Source organism: Pan paniscus, chromosome 6 (genome assembly GCF_029289425.2).
Source record: "Pan paniscus chromosome 6, NHGRI_mPanPan1-v2.0_pri, whole genome shotgun sequence".
Lineage (NCBI taxonomy): Eukaryota > Metazoa > Chordata > Mammalia > Primates > Hominidae > Pan > Pan paniscus.
The window spans coordinates 101,513,122-101,515,651 of NC_073255.2; the positions used below are offsets into that span (position 1 = coordinate 101,513,122).

General features: G+C 43.7%; 1 pseudogene; it reads left to right on the forward strand.

Annotated features, from left to right (window-relative positions):
* The first annotated feature begins 785 nt into the window (after nt 1–785).
* LOC100987255 (UV excision repair protein RAD23 homolog B-like) lies at nt 786–1,991 on the forward strand (annotated as a pseudogene).
* Nucleotides 1,992–2,530: the final 539 nt, after the last annotated feature.

A 2,530-nucleotide genomic window follows, 5' to 3' on the forward strand; every position in this document is an offset into this window, starting at 1 on the left:
AGCAAGGCTGCAATCAGTGTCCGCTAGAGCTGAAGTCTCATTGTAGGCTCTGCAAGGGAAGGATCTGCTTCCAAGCTTACTCAAGTCGCTGGTTAAATTCAGCTTCTTGTATCTATAGGACTGAGGGATTCCGTTTCTTATAGCCTGTCACTCCAAAGGCTGCCCTCAGTCCTACAGGTCTCCCAGAGATTCTTGTTATGTGGGGTTCTCCAACATAGCCTCTAGTTTCCTCAAAGTGAACAAGGGAGACAGTCCAACAAGATGAGCACTACAGTCTAATATCATGTAATCATGCAATCACACAGACATAAATATATACATCCCATCACCTTTGCCATTATCTATTGGCTAGAAGGAAGTCATGTGTCTCACCCACACTCAAGGAAGAGGATCACACAAGGGCATGAACACTAGGAGGTGGAGATCACTGGGGTCACCTTAAGAATTTGTCTAACACTGAGGGGCAGGTCATGATGATGACGACCACCATCCTGTGGTGGGCCAGTGGATTCTCTTATGTCACAGAGTTCCTCATGCCTCCTGCAGACTCAGTGCACTTGTTCACAAGGAAAGCCATAGTTGGGAGGCATCAGCATGACCTTAGGTCTGGGCTCTTGGTGAGACCACCCAGCTGTGTGAATATGACAAGCCCCCGGCCCCCACCACCTTCCTTCCCAGAGCGCAAGGAGTGCAGGTGACCTCAAGTCCTGGCTGGGCCACAGACTCAGCCTGGCTGGCACCAGCGATGGCCCTGCAGTGGAGCTGTGAGGTGCACCACACAGGTCACCCTAAAACTTAGGCAGCCAACCTTCAAGATCAACATCGACTGTGAAGAGACAGTGAAAGTACTGAAAAAGAAAATTGAACCTGAAAAGAGGAAAGATGACTTTCTGGTAGCAGGTCCAAAAATCATTTTATGCAGGCAAAATCCTCAATGATGATACTGCTCTCAAAAAATATAAACTTGTTGAGTTTATGGTGACAAAACCCAAAGCAGTGACAAATACCAGCTCCAGCTACAACGCAGCAATCAAATCCTGCCACTGCTATGAAGTGAGTTCCTCCACAGCAGCTGCTGTGGCTCAGGCTGCAACCCTCATCTCTGCCTTTGCTCCCACATCCACACCTATATCTATCACCCCAGCACCAACAACAGCATGTCCTGAAACATGTACCTTCTAGTACAATGGAACAAGATAAACCTGCAGAAAAGTCAGCAGAAACACCAGTGGCTACTAGCTCAACATCAACTGAGAGTAGAGCAGGGGATTCTTCTCTGCCAAACCTTTTTGAAATTGCAAGTACACTTGTAAAAGGTCAGTCCTATGAGAATATGGTAACTGAGGTCATGTCAATGGGCTATACACAAGAGCAAGCAATTGTGCCCCTGAGAGCCATTTTCAACAATCCTGACAGAGCAGTGCAGTATCTTTTAATAGGAATCCCTGGAGGTAGAAAAAGTCAGGCTGTGGTTGAGCACCCCGCTCCTCCCCACCCAATCAAGTACTACTAGGACTCCTCAGTCTTCAGCAGTGTCTTCAGCTGCTGCAACTATGACAGCAACAACTACAAGTTCTGGGGAACATCCCGAAGAAATTTCACAGAATCAGCCTCAGTTTTGACAGATGAGACAAATTACTCAATAGAATCCTTCCCTGTTTTTCCAGCATTGCTATAACAGATAGGTCAAGAGAATCCTTAATTGCTGCAGCAAATTAGCCAACACCAGGAGCATTTTATTCAGATGGTAAATGAACTAGTTCAAGAAGCTGGTGAACATGGAGGAAGAGGTGGAAGTGGCAGGAGAGGAATTGCAAAGTTGGAAGTGGTCATATGAACTACATTCTAGTAACATTAGGTTAAAGAAGCTATAGAAAGGTTAAAGGCATTAAGATTTCCTGAAAGACTTATGATATGAGCATATTTTGTTTGTGAGAAGAATCAGTTTGGCTGCCAATTTTCTTCTATAGCAGAACTTGAATGAAGATTGAAAGGGACTTTTTTGTATCTTACACCTCACACCAGTGCATTACACTAACTATATCCAGTGGGTTGTCCAGAAAAACTTGGGATCCTACCCACAATACTTTGTATATGATAGATTTTTAGGGGTGGGGAGGGTGAGATCTAGGACATATAGGGCAGGGATGAATACAGTGCATGTACGCTTCAATTAGCAGGTGCTGCACATCCAAACGGTATGATTATACAGCCTGCTTTTGCAGGTCTTTATTTCTTCTACAAAGTAGGCGACTTTCCCTAGGTTTCACTCTTTTTAGTGTACTAGATTCAGAAATTTAGTGTAATGCCCTGTTTTATATTTCTTTGACTTAACATTGGTTTCAGAAAGAATCATTGGTATGTAGAATTTTCAGTCTGTTTCATGAAAACACTGGATAAGGGCTTTGTGGAATTAAAAGGAAACTCTATGGCAACTGTAAAGAGAAATGCCAAATTATTGATGGTTAATTGTTGCTGCTTTACAAAAGTTTAAAATTAATGTATAAGAAAGCCCATTCTTTCCTGTTAA